Consider the following 13,874-nt stretch of genomic DNA (forward strand, 5'->3'; position numbering starts at 1 on the left):
AAGTTATATTGTAAAATTATGCGTAACGCATAAAGCATGCGACTTTTTTCACATTAATGCATGCGAGTCCGTAAGAAATACACCAGGTTATTTCGCACAAAGTGATTAGCTCTTGCAAGTGATTCCTTGTAACGTATTGATGACATAAATAACGTTAAAACTGAATTTTCTCTCTCTCCGTACATGTTGATTTTTTTCCCAGTCTATCGATTTCTTGCGAATGCAGAATGTTCTTTAATTCAAACGTGAAGACAAAACGTTCCTGTGCCGGCGTTACCACTCACAAATAAAGTGGGGGTAGGGGGGGGGGGGGTTGGGATGGTATGCTGGCAGTGCAAACTAGCAATCTTGCAGCATCGAGTGAAAGCGAGATCAGCTGTGATGCATTTTTACTCCACTGCGCCGTTCAGTGTAGTCATCCCGTGCTTACCGCAGGAACCAAATATCGGTCGCGTACAGCCCGACAATCTCTTTCAGTAGCTATGTTCAAGTTGCTATGTTTGTTTGTCTACCTAAAAACTAAACGTGTAATGCTCCTACAAGATATCGAGCAGCGCGATTATTCAGATAATTCAGCAAGAGTAATACAAACAGCGCAATGACATACCTGAAAGCAGAGGTTTTTCGTGCGCTTTCGCTGCCGGGAAGGCTTAAAAAGCGTTGGCACAGCGTCGCGTCTGAGCTTCTTTACGCCGCGTTCAAGAGCAAGTGGCTCAAACTGGTCTGGCGTGAAATGCTCCTGAAATTGCAGTAATTTAAGCTGTATTAAACCGTACATGCATTCGCACAAATATTTGTAACGAAGGTCACGTACTAGACGCGCGTTAGACGCGCGTTGTGTAGAGTTTCAACAAAAGCCGATAAATCAACTCACCTCGCAAAGCCGCGTCGACGGCGTTGCACGGAAGTCCTCGCGTGAAATATTTTGTAGCCACACTTCACGGCGTGCACTATTCCGGATGCCACGAGGTATGTTGTAGAGCGAGAAACCATCTTCTGTTTCGTTGCTGCAGCCTACAGCACAACAACCCGGCATTGTTCAAAAATTGGCAAGTACTTAACGTACTCAAGATCCACTGCGAAGCATGGTTGGCCGAGTGACTTCGCGCCAAATGGAACGCTCCTCTTCTACAGCTGATGTCTTGGATACGATAAGGTCCCTAGTCTAGGGACCTTAGGATACGATCTCGTCTTTCGTCGCGGCAAGAATCCAACTGGAACCATATGCACAGGCGCACTCGTTTTGAACCTTTTGCTTTATAGTAAATATCACCACCATCCACTAATACCGTCCCGTGCAACGAATTCACCTATCACAGACCTTGGATGGCAGAGAAAATAAAGAGTAATCGAGAGAGTGAGGAGGACGACTCGAGAACAATGAGTGACGCTACCTTGTTTCATGTAGGGACCTTAGGCGAAACTGCATGCCAGCGCGCCCTATCAGCAGATGCGCTGCAGCTAGCGAAAGTATAAGTATACCGTCTGGCCAATCCCAGTATTGCTTTGTTCGCTTTATCGCCGGCTCGAGCAAAGCCGCGCTGCTACAATCACTGCTCGTCAGCGGACACTTTCAACGTTTCATGCATCTCTTTGCCCGCGTCGTGACGAGAGCTTTCGAGCCATGCGCTTTCGGCATTGCCAATAATGCTATCACTTTAATGTCACCTTCGCAATAATGCCAAACTTAATCATTGCCACTCAAGTAACAGAGTGAGAAAAGGGAAAAGGACGACAACAGACACACATTGCGATGAGCGCTGAATTCCAGCTATTTATTCCGCTGACGATTCCAGTTATATGTACAGCGTCAATTTTTACGAAAGGGAACACGGCGACGCGTGCCCGGCACGCTCCGGCGGCTGCTGGCAGCGCGTTCAAGCGGGAGCGATACCAACCACAGTCTCTTTCCCCGTCATCTTGCGGCGAGCAAAACAAACATTCATTGCTGATATAGAACGGCAAGCTTGCAACCCCTCCCCCTTCAAGAAGATTACCAGCTACGGCGTAATCGCCTAGAAGGGGGAAGGTGGTGGCGATCTTGCCGCTGGTTCCATATCAGCAACGAATGGTTGTTTTGCTCGCCGCGAGATGACGCGGAAAGAGACTGCGGTTGCTCTCACTCTCACTTGAACGCGCTGCCAGCAGCCGCCGGAGCGCGCAGACCACGCGTCGCCGTGTTCCCTTTCATAAAAATTGACACTGTACATGCATGCCAGAAGACATGTGAAAAAGGCACAAAGGCAAAAAATAGAAAGATAGAATAGAAAAGATAGAACTCCCACTTTCACATTTTTTCCCCTTTATCTTCTGGCACTTCGTACGTACCGTTAGAATCGCACTTGTGTAAAGCCGACACCGCTGTTGGCCGCAGCTTCTACCTCACCTTAGGTGCAAGCTTGAGTTCATTATTCAATTATATACTCGGCGACAACTTTTCTTTGCACTGAAGGGAAAGCTACGGAGATGGAGCTTCTGCGCATGTAGCACTACGCGAAGTAGTCCGTTTTAGTGCGCGTCTCGTAACGCTGTGGAAAGTGACGGGGGCACTCCATCAGTGTTTCATGTAGACGCAGACGCCGCTGAGAGTTTGAGGAGCACGTAAAAAAAGTGGGACTTTCTGGCACGTTCAAAAACGCGAAGTCACAACGAATAAATTAAAGCATATACGACTATCTTAATGGTGGGAGCTGCTTCCTGTCTCAAATAGCTCCACGTAGAAAATAAAAGGGGAAGCTTGTATATTTCATGGAAAAAATACGGGCGCTGTTGTGGAACTACATTCACTGGCGGTAGGATGGCCGCGATTAGGCTCTTTAGCTTTCGCTCTAATGCCAAGAAAAGTTGTCGTCGATTATAGCACAAGAGCCTAGCATGTGGTATTATCATGTTTCGTATCAATACGGCATCTGTCTTTGCATATCTATGCAGAAAACTGCAGCTACAGTGGTTGACTGGCGCTCTAAACAAGTGAGATTCTGTATGTACCTGGTGACTTCAGCGGAATAAATAGCTGTAATTCAATGCTTCTCACCCCCGTATTCACAAACGCTCCTGGACTCTACTTTCACCCTTAACTTGACGGATTGGGCCGTGCTCCACTGCTCGGCTGAAAATAACGCTGCGCTACTGAAAAATCACAGCAGGTTATCTCTGATATGCAGTGACTTGGCGTTCTTAGATATAGAACTTCCATCGGCTTTCTCAAGTGAAGGTGAAGCGCTGAGTGAAGGGACGTTCTAAAATACGGGAGTTACACTCTCGCTCTCGATCAGGGTCCTTTCGACTTTTTTATTTGATTAAATGAGTTGTGAAAGACCAACCAGATAAGCGAAAAACCTGACTCTACGATTACAGCTATCTTGTCACGGTGGCATTCAATATTGGACTTCGTGGATGTTGTAAACCAAAGCTGACACTGATAGTATGGTTATAGATATAATGATGGCTGCAGATACCAACAGCTCTCCATTGCGTTTGTTGCTTCACGCTGTCGCCGCAGTTGACCAACTACGTCAGCCACCGGGACGACATCGAGGCGAGCACGAGGCGCATTTCGAGCTTGGCCGCCCAGAGGCGGTTCTTGCGCACCGCCGAGCGCTCGCGTAGCGAGTGGATCGAAAGTACGTCGCCGGGAACGCCGCAGGTGCGCCGTTACGTGGGTTCCAACGCAGGCTCCGTGTCGTCGTCGGTTCTAGCCAACGGCAATTTGTCCACCTTGGACAGGATACTTCTGCATCCGGCCTATCGGTGAGCCACTGCTTCGAACGTTTTCACTTCTGGAGCATCGATATTGAGGATATCGAGGCACAGTGGCGAATGAGCCGTTACAGGGGACTTATCGCAGCAGTTGCAAAAGGACAAGATAGGGCACAGCAGAGGGACCCTTGTCTCGAGTCCCCCGCCCCCGTTCATTTATCTTCCTTGCATTCAGCCTTCTATATATAGACCAGCTTGCCCACCAATGCAGTACTCGAGCACGTCAATTCTGCCCTAAATTTGCAAACGAGATAAGGAACGTCAAAAGCGATGACGCAATGTCGACATGGAAGGAGAGTAAAGCTTTTTGTTGGGCTAGTAGATACTTGCATACAGAAATACAAAAGGACGCGTACCATCAGTGAAGAAAAATTAGGGACAGAACGGGGATTGCTATGAGAGAGGCAGCCGATGGAAAGAAAGGCCCATGGCTATGCCATTCGGGCGCAAGGTTGCTCACAACGGTAAGAACGTGGCTAACTGGTACAAAGTATCTTTGTTGTTCTCGGCGCCCCGAAAGTGGGCTAGCCTGTGACCACGAATTCCTACGGAACCTTGATCCCCGGGTGGGAAGAAACACGGAAAGACGTACGTCGCCTACTCGGGTGGCGTGGTTCAGAGTCCCACTTATTTGCTTTAGGGTTTATATCGGCCAGACAGGCAGGTGCATAAACGAAAGAATCTGTGAGCTTGAACTTTCCGTGAAAAGTAAACTTTCGGCATGTTTTTCTGTGCCTTGTCGTTCCTACAAGCATGTGCCTTGGTTTTCTAGTGCATTCGTTCTTGAAAAGAAGATTGACACCTCATCGCGTGAAATAACAGAAGCAAATTACATTAAAAATATTTGTGTCAGTGATATGCCAACATCTGTTTCCCTTCACGGTGGTGAATTCAATTTCTTGTGATCTTTTTTTTTCGTTTAATAGCTTTCTTGTCATCTTTTTTTGTCAATCTTATCGCGTGTTTTCCCACGAGCGTATGAGATGTGCGGTGATGTGCGCGCACGTGGTTGCTATGGTTATTATGTCGGCGATATTTTTCCAATAACTTTAGTTGTGAGTGACGCCCTTAATCTGTTCGACGCTTACATTTTTTTTCGTTCATGGTACGCATCTTTTATTTTTATTTCAGCACAGAAACAGAAATCTGTATATTGACAAAAAATTATACTAGTTGAGAGATTTACAATCCGAAACCTCAAATAAGCTCCAGTGTGATTATAAGACAAGTCATAGTGGAGGGCTCCGGCCTTTTTGACAACCTGGTGTTTCTTAAAGGGGCCCTGCAGCACTTTTTGAGCATGGTCAGAAAATGCTGCCGATTGGTAGTTGAGGCTCCCGACAACACGCGAACCAATGATTATAGTGCAGCACGTGACCTGGAATTCACAATAAATTATCAAAGTGAGCTAAAAATTGCTTTCTCTTCTTTCGACAAATCAGCAATATCCCTAAAAATCACACGTAGCAAGCCCATCTAGCAGCCATTGGCTGATTTGAACATGGCGCACTCACTCGTTACAGAGATCGCCGCAGGAGGCCGCTACTTGTCCACGCGTGCGCGCACGATCACACTGAGAAAGCCACGCATTCGAAGAGAAAAAAAAAGTACTCGAGGTCAGGAGGTACACGTAACGTTTCTTTGTGGACCTGCCATCCCTCCCTGCTTAGCTTCCAGCGCTTCCGTCGGGACGAGAGAAGAGCGAATGCGATCGGAGCGTGCGACAAACATTTGTAACTCCACTAGCACTGGACGGATTCTTAAAATTTTTGCGGCGTTGAATTAGTGAGGCAATAAGCTCTTCCGGTGAACTCATTCCATGGTTATTTGAAAAAGTGTTTGATTAGTGTTTCACGGGCCCTTTAACGTGCACGCAAATTTAGGTGCACAGGATTCTAGCGTTCCACCTCCGTTGAAATGCGACTGCCACAGCATAGATTCGATTCTGTGACCTTTGGGTCAGTATACAGGAGCACAGAATGGAAGGATGGGTCACTGATCTCGAAGTAATGTGGCAACTGGAATAGGTTGACTCGCGTACCTAATATTCAGACAGGTATTATCTTAAAAAACGCAATGTTACAAACGCTTACATGTGACCGTGGTAGTTGAATAAACAAAAATACCTTGAAAGGTAAATATGCAGCACTATGTATTGAAAGGTAAATATACTTAAAAGTAAATATACTGTAGTGCGTTAAGACGGCCACCTTTCGTTATTGTAGCGGCTCGGTTGTGATCACGTTGGCACTAATTTGTGCCTAGCCTCGTGTTAACATTACTGCCAGTCCTGTACCAGCGAGGCAGGTTCTCTTGCCAACATACATAACAGATTTTGTTCTACGGACGTGGTATTGCGAAAAGGGTTACACGTTCCGTGCATAGTCAACCAGAATAGTGTGGCAAGTTGATGACTGCGCCTGTGTTCGATTGTTTTTCAAGCTGTGATTCAAAGCGGAGGTGCTTCCGAGATTGCGCCCATTGGTACAGCCACTTATTATTGCAGCATACTAAAGGACGGCTTTCTTCTCCATTTCAGAAGGGAATCTCTCGAGTCCTTGCCAGCGCTGCAAGACAACTACCACAGGCCACAAAGGAAAAAAGGTAATCTACCTTTAGTATACATACAGGCGCCCATGTGGGATCATAACGAGGAGGAGGAGGAGGAGGACTGAAAGAGGAAGGACAGGGAGCATAACGAAATCGCTCTTAAAGGATATGAGGAGGAATGTAGGTTTTGATGGCCGTTTTTGAAATCCTGTAGTTATAGGGGTCAACCACTCACTTCTAATTCAAACATCAGACGAATACAAAAAGTGTATAAACATACTGTAGAGCTGTTTATTGAACGCTGCGTAAGAATCGACTGGTAGCTCAACCAACAAGCTCGTCGCACGGAACACCGTAGTGACATGGTACTGTAGAGAAAGGCTCACTAGGTAGCGCTTTATAGGATGGCACACTGTAGCGCCTTACTGTTCGCTACATTTGCTTACGGGTAAAGATTTTGCTGGACTTGTCAAAAAAGTTTTATTAAATTAGTTTTTTTTTTAGGGAAAGGTGCCGTTGGTATGATTGCTTACCTACTTTTTTATGCACACAGCCTCAATATTTTAGACGCCTCGAGATAACATTGATTCCAGAAAGAGAAGCTTGAAGTGCCGAACAAGAACGGTGCTCTGCTATTGGTGCAGAAAAATATCTCATCTGTCTTATCGTGTGGCATTTTATAAGAGCAAACATCACGTATTGTGGCACGGTTTACGACGAATAGTATTTCTGTTGACTACCAGATATTAAGACGCCAGCTGAAATGCATGGCAGCCAGCGTTTATTTTTAATGAAATCATTTTTACAATAACGATCGAAACCACTGCAGTAGGGCAAGGAACCTTCTTCAATCCTGAATCGAGGAGATGTTCTTCGTGGGGCAGTTCTCGTTGATTCACGTTTTAAGCAGCCCCGCCGCGGTGGTCTAGTGGTAAGGTACTCGGCTGCTGACCCGCCGGGCGCGGGTTTGAATCCCGGCTGCGGCGGCTGAATTTCCGATGGAGGCGGAAATGTTGTAGGCCCGTGTGCTCAGATTTGGGTGCACATTAAAGAACCCCAGGTGGTCTAAATTTCCGGAGCCCTCCACTACGGCGTCTCTCATAATCATATAGTGGTTTTGGGACGTTAAAACCCACATATCAATCAATCAACGTTTTAAGCAGCTTGCCTCCACGTGTTAAGCAGCTTCCCCTCTCGGGGATCTCTTCTATTCGTACTGTTTGTATCTGCATCTTATGGTGTTGCGCTATTAAGTCCGGATGATACGATCACCTCTCACTTCTTCCTAATGAATTTGAGCATAATTCGTAAGTCTATCTTGCAGCGTTGTTTTACGCTATTCTAAGGTCACGTACAAGATATTAAGAAGGACCTCTGCCTCTCTTTTCAGACATTAGTGGTTTATTTCGAGCGTCACGCCTGTTTGTTTCTGTTCAAATTTCGTAACGAGGTCAACCCTGTCTGCATCATACAGTGACACACTTGACGACTCTCGTTGTATGGATAGTTAACCAACTGCTTAGCTGCTCGCGACAGGAGAGGCAGTTTCCACCTCGGCAGTAGCTCCGCTCTTTGCTCAGGCGTGTATACGATGAATAAAGTTTCTTCGTTCGCAAGGCGAAAAGGGGCATGTAAACTATGCCAAAAAGTCTTATTGATTGGTGCAAGCAAAAAGTTCTCATTTTGCTGCTGCGAAGTTGTAGCAGCAGCAAGAGTTTTATTTTGTGTGTGTGTATATATATATAAAAAGGGAAACGCAAGTCTGTGTGTGACTGTACCACATCTGTGGCACGAGCACATCGTGTTTAAAAGATCGTAAGCATTTGGACGGCACCAGAGCACACGACACGCACGAAGCATTTTCGCATCTCTCTGTTTCTCTGCGGTCACTCGCACCAGCATTTCTGTGCACCACTGCACTTTCGAACCGTGTTTGCCGAGTGTTCCTCCGCCAACCAAACACACCATTCCTCACTGTACAGGTTTCGTAAACATGAACTAAAAAAACTGAATAAAAAGTAGTATTGGTAACGTATTGCACTATCTAAAACGATTCGTAAAAACAGTGTCGCTGAAGCCAATATTTGGACAAACGGATGTCGTCTTCGAAACTTTAACTTATTTCCTTCGCATGTGTATTTATATGCTTCTTACCCTCGAACACAATTATGAGAAGAAGTGAACTGCGTAAATGGGTAAAAGGTAAACGGTGGATGAGAGAGAAGGAGGGGCTGGCATGCTGAAATGGGTGAGAACAAAGAAACGAGTAATAGTGACAACACTTACTTCAGAACAATACACACCATAAAAGGATACACAAGAGACAAGCGATTGTCCCTTGTGCTTCTTTTTCCTGTTTGCGCCAAAAAATACGGCGTCTGATATAATTATTAACAGTATGCATGGAACAAGCGCTCAGAACGTTTTATTAAGAAAGAGGGATAGTCCATGAGGCAGAAAGAAGGCTGGAAGGGGAGGGGGGAAAGCTATTCGCGTCGAAGACCAGAAAGGGCCAGACGTACCATTTGCGGCGATATAGTTGCCACAAGGAAGCGCCGTCTGACAATGATAATTTCAGGATAGTTTTGGTTGGGAAAGAGAGTATAGAACAAATACATGCACGCACAAAGGAAATCAGTTGCAGATTTTGAGAAGTCCGCTTGACGAAACGTCGGCACCCTCGACAATGTTTTTACCATCTTTTCGGGTTTCCACCTTCCCTTGAACTTCTGCCTTCTTTGAATTGAATTGAATTGACCCTATTTCTTCTGTTTATAACAGAAAGGAAGCAGAAGCTAAAGGCCATGTGGCCTGACAAAGGCTTCTGCTGTTAAGACAGTTCGGCACTCAGGCCGTACATAGCACAAGTCTGTACGTTACACTGTCTGTATCACTGTCTGAAGTTTGTGCGTTACACTGTCTCTAGCACTTGATAACGAAAGCCGCCTTTACACTTGGTGTGTGTTTTAGTTGTGCGACCGGGGGACCTGACTTCATAAAGTGCGTAGAGGGAGTCACGGCGTGAAAGACACGCGTTCAATAAGGTCCTCAGTCCGCGGCATTTCACCCCTCCTTTCCTGGAGCTGTCTGCACCTGACGTAGAACTGCACCCTCCTCCTAAAACGGCCCAGCCTAGGCGATGCAGGAATGTTACCTGATGACGTCACAAGACGATGTCATCGTATCACGCCACACGTAATAGACTACTTTCGCAATGTCGCCACAAATTTCGAAGATCCGCTAAATTATGATGAGATCGCAACTTCACCTCATCACGAGGACACATGTCAACGACACTGCACGACGCCATTAGGCACGTAGAGGTCACATAGGCTTTCACACCACTTCATTCACCTGCTCACGGAGCCCTGCAACGAGTCGCTTGAGGCTTTCACCTTAATAAGGGAAACGAGAAAGAAATAAGCGCTTTAAGCTCTCTACATGCATCATAGTGTAATGTTTTGACCATCCCTTATTACGTACCAAATGTAGATAAAGAGTAGACTTAGCAGTGATCCATTAAACGTAGTAGACATGGGTCTAATACATTCCTCTTTGTTAGAAATATGGCGTTCTTAAGCATGTTTCCACTTAAAGCTACCACTTAATACTTACGTACAACTACCCAGTCCTTCTCGTGTAGCCTACCGCCCTTCCGCAGTGTTTATTTTTTGTCTGTCCCCTTCTCCGCGTAATGTAGGGTGTGCGTCTGCTTAAAACGACGGCTCGAAGCGAGTGAACTTTCACAGCTTACGATATAACGAGAAAGAGAGAGATGTGAAAATGTTGAAGCGTCCGGTGTTGACCAGTGCTTTTTGTGTGTCTCTCTCTCTTTCTTTTCGGTGTGCTTTCAGAGCAAGAGTCGTGTAGCGTTCAATAAGACACGGGAAGTGTCTGCCCTTCGACGACCCTCTGGCGACAAAAAAAAACCTCGTCACTGCTGGCTGCTGGAAGCTTCTGTGTTCCGCGCCTGTTTCCACCTCTGTAGATGGGATGCTACGCTCCCGTGTCCTGCCAGCTGTCGGCAGCAGCGGCCGTTGGTCTTCTACTCTACCCGCCAGGACTGCGACGGCCACAGTCAAGCGAGGCCGCGCCCACGGTCGAATCACGCTACAAGATGTACTCCGATTTTACGTGGAACGTTGACGAAGTGTGTGCGTGAACCGTGGGAGCTCAGCACTCGGTGTACATTGTTTCTCGCTATGACCATTCCTGTTACGTAAGGCACCTGGACGAAGTGTAACCGGGAAAGGTAGTGGGCACTGTTCTCGGCCCGGTCATGAACGCATTCCGTGTAGAAATATCTCTAGCTTTCAAGTTCTCGATGTCATCGGCATACCGCGTGATTGCAGAGCCAGATGTGTACAATTTCGCTGAATAAGGCTACATGGTGTACGTTCGTGATGAGTGCTTGTGATGCTATCAACCAAGACCCAGTTGAACGCTGTGAAGTGTTTGTCAGGTGCTCGACGTTTACGAGAAGGTTTTTGAAAGTGACGTCTGTACATATAAAATACTATCTTCGATTGCACGTCTGTGCCCAGTATTTTTTATTATTTCTGCTGGCGAGAAACGATTGCAATGACACTTGAAGACAACACGAGAGCCGCATAACTATAGGTGAATTTGCCGACTCTATAAGCGATGGCACATGGTGAACGTGCGCTTACATATACCTAACATTTCCGTCCAGTTTGTATTGAAGCACAAATAGCTCGCAAAATTAAGGTGGCGTTGTGTACAGTAGTCTTTGTTTCATTTTATATAACGTGTTTGTGTGTGCCCCGCAGTGGTTGAAATGGTATGGCTTATCCTTCTAGCCGAAGCCACGTCACAACGTCTCTTTTGTTACATGTCTGAGGCAACGCATTAGCGTAGGATGGACACATGAAACCTACACGTACAGGAATAGTCAGAGTCGTTCAGTGTATAGTCATCAATTATAAAGACTTATCCTGCTATCTAGATTGTACTGTTGCTTGTCCTTGTGTTCGTGTCATTCGCAAGAAAGGCCGCAATGAATGCTTTATTGAGCTCCTTGGTGTAGATTGTTGATAGATAACTGCTTCTTCAATTCAAATAGATCTTTGGTTTTGCTGTATGTGTCTGTGTGAGACCGTCACCTTACGTCGTCAAGAATATTTATTGCATCACCTTTAAAACGAGCACTGTATAAAGGTTGAGCTCTATTCGCTACATCTCTACATATTAAAGCATGGTGGCCATTTTTTCTAGTGACAACAAGCTTCGTAAGCGGGTGAATACGTGGAAAGCAGAAGGGGAGGTGACATTTTTATCAAGGAGCCTTACGTATTGGCTTTCTATGATATAACGATTTCTTAGTACTCAACAATCTCGTCGAGTAAGTTGTAAATTGCTGCAAAAGGGTAAAATATACTTTTCAAGGAAAGGAAAAATCTGGATTAAATCTCCCGCTTCACTAAAGCTAACAAATTAAATAATTGTAAGAACAGAACCTTAAGCTGATTGACGTTAAACCACGCTGCTGTTCTGTGTTTCTCAACCAAATTGTTCAAAATGTAAGACTTCGTTTTGCGTAGTCATATCAAACTTTTTGCCGCCAAATTACTGTAAATACAAAAGGGAAGAAAAAATGTTTGCAAGCTAAAGTGATACAAACTTTCTTTTGAAGGATCCTTTCGAAAATTGGCGTTGAAACCTCCTCGCGAATCGTCGGCTAAGACACTACGCTTCGAGCAGGAACCGGCTTTGCGTCCTTCTTGACGTTCAAATTTTACTGTTAATATAGACGCAAAAGAAACGAACATCTTTCAAAATCTACATACCTATGCATAGCATCTGCTAACGAAAATGATCTCATTGCAATTTTTCTTGATTAGTATCGCTTGCTTCGCAGTCTTGGCCCCATGAGCAGGCGTATCACTGGTGTATCTTCTACTGATGTTCCACTAGCGCTGATTATACTGCAGAATAAGGATGAATCCGGTTTTGTGCTGAATTAACGATGGTGCTCTTGTGTAAGCCAGGCGGTGGGCAATGGCGTGATGCGGTGTGTTCAGTTGTGGAAGCAATGCCTAACCGTTTCATCGGCGTTGTAAGCATCAAAGCTTCGTGTTCTGTAATCGCCTCCGGACTATGAAGCTGATAACAGAGATGACGGCCAGGCGAAAATATAGAGCTATAATCCCCGAAATCTTGTAAGAAACAAACATTGCATGGAGGTTTGTAGGATGTGGGAACTCTTCTCGAGCTCTACGGCTTCTGCTGCTGCTAATGTAATTAATAACGTGGCAACGTTTTTTCAGAGTAGGCAACCGTTGTTACGCGCAGAACAAACATAAACAACCAACTCACGGTCGTATGAGTGCTTCGGTAATCCTAAAAGGTTTTTTTTTTTACTCTAAACATTTACAATGACATTTCGTAAGCCTTACTGTGTGTAAGAGACTGCCCTGCCCTTTAGTTAATACATGGGTTATAATTTACTTATGTAATTGTTCAAAGACAGCAATATATAATAGAAAAATTCAGGAACAAGGAGGTACAAAACCGTTTCAATCATACGTAAGAATTATTAGAAACCTAAAATTTGTCCGCCGCGGTGTATCAATGGCTAAAGTGCTCGAATGCTAACACGGAGGTCACAGATCCAATCCCGGCCGTAGCGGTCGCATTTCGGTGAAGACGAAGTGCTTGAAGCTCGTGTATCGTACGATGTCAGTCCACGCTAACGAACACCATGACCGACATTGCCGGAGCCCTCCACTGGAGCATCTCTCAAAATCAAATAGTGTTTCTAGTACGTGAAACCCCAGGTAATATCTTAAGAACTCAAGATTTGTAGAAGGTATAGGACAACATATATGCCCCACTAGGGTTAAGGACGAAAAACAAAACCGAGCGAAAGCTTGACGATTCGCGATCTCGTAGGGAGACAGTACGAGAATCTGTAACACAAACGCAAACACATCCAGTCAGTTTTAATGCCAACCGTACAGCATCCTTATTCATGTCGGCATGTGCAGAATGTGACGCCACATTTCTCGCTACACTTTTCGAAAATGGCAACTATATGCTTGCAGCGTCGCCTCCGTGACAGCAGGCATAGGGTGAGTCGAGACTACAGTTTTATGGACGGCGTGCCCGTGAACAGTGTTTGTACTCTAAACGTTGTTAGAGGGCAATAAAAAGTTGGCGTTACTGTCGTGTGGTTACTGCGCAGTGAGCGTATACCTGCTTTGGTTTGAGGCACATAAAAAGAGATGACACTTCTCGCTTGTGGTAAGTACGATATCGGCGTCTGTTCCTGCCACCCGACTGCACTGACGACCAACTGGCGTTTACCTATGTTTTGAATAAAGGCAAGGCCACATCTCGAAAGAACGGCTGCATCGACACCCACGCGTTGAAGAATGTACGATCTCTTCAGGCTACCACGGTAAGTTTATATTGGGAGAGTAAACAAGGAGTTGTATAGGACTCGTAAGGACATGTATAGGACATGTATAGGATGTAGGACATGTATGTAGGGCATGTATAGGACATGTATAGGAGGAGTATAGGACTTGTATAGGACTTGTAAA

General features: G+C 45.5%; 1 long non-coding RNA gene across 1 annotated transcript; it reads left to right on the forward strand.

Annotated features, from left to right (window-relative positions):
* The first annotated feature begins 3,346 nt into the window (after positions 1-3,346).
* LOC142767346 (uncharacterized) lies at positions 3,347-13,492 on the forward strand. Its single transcript, XR_012884831.1, has 3 exons — positions 3,347-3,750; positions 6,299-6,363; positions 10,164-13,492. It is a non-coding gene; the product is annotated as an uncharacterized LOC142767346 (long non-coding RNA).
* The last annotated feature ends 382 nt before the right edge of the window (positions 13,493-13,874 follow it).

This window comes from Rhipicephalus microplus, chromosome 7 (assembly GCF_043290135.1).
Source record: "Rhipicephalus microplus isolate Deutch F79 chromosome 7, USDA_Rmic, whole genome shotgun sequence".
NCBI lineage: Eukaryota > Metazoa > Arthropoda > Arachnida > Ixodida > Ixodidae > Rhipicephalus > Rhipicephalus microplus.